The sequence below is a fragment of the Brassica oleracea genome, chromosome C6 (assembly GCF_000695525.1).
Source record: "Brassica oleracea var. oleracea cultivar TO1000 chromosome C6, BOL, whole genome shotgun sequence".
NCBI lineage: Eukaryota > Viridiplantae > Streptophyta > Magnoliopsida > Brassicales > Brassicaceae > Brassica > Brassica oleracea.
In genome coordinates, this window is record NC_027753.1 from 16859111 (window position 1) to 16859799 (window position 689).

Here is a 689-nt window from a genome sequence, read left to right on the forward strand (position 1 = left end):
ACTTTACCGTAAAAACCGCGGAAAGTTTGTTCTTTATCGAAAGAAGCCGTAATAAACGCTTCGAGTCAGAAGACGGCCCAAAGGGACCTAAGACATGACTCGAGGCCCAACTTACGGTTTCTTAACCAACAGCCCGTAAGACGCATGATGGTTTACGCTTGATTCGCAAGGAAAGATAAATGTCAAGTTTCCGCGGATAAATACGATTTTTTGAAGATAATTACGAAGATCGGAAAAAATGGAATATCTCCATTTTTATGCTGTGACGGCTTAATGGCAGAAGGGGAAAAGCGTAAACCGACCTTGGAGCCAGTATATAAGGAGTCCTAGGAGAGAGGCATGGAAGAGGACTTTGACACAGCAAACTTAGCACTTAAAGCGATTTTAGGCAATTTTTCGTTTTTGTTATTCGAGCTACGACTCAATTAGGTTTTTGTCATCTTAGGGTTTTAGAACTAGGAATCTCGCCGACAGCTCTCGTAGCCCAGGCACTTACCTTTTTGTAAACGTTCAAACGCAGATTCAGAATAAGAACTACCTTGCTCTCTTTTTTGATTTCTTATTTTATTACTGTTCTCGTTTCGTGTTCTGATTGCTTGGCGTGTGGGATTAGCAGATATCCGGGACCTCTGGGAAATTAGGGTTTTCCTAGTTTCCTTATTTAAACGGAAATCGACAGTGCGAATTTC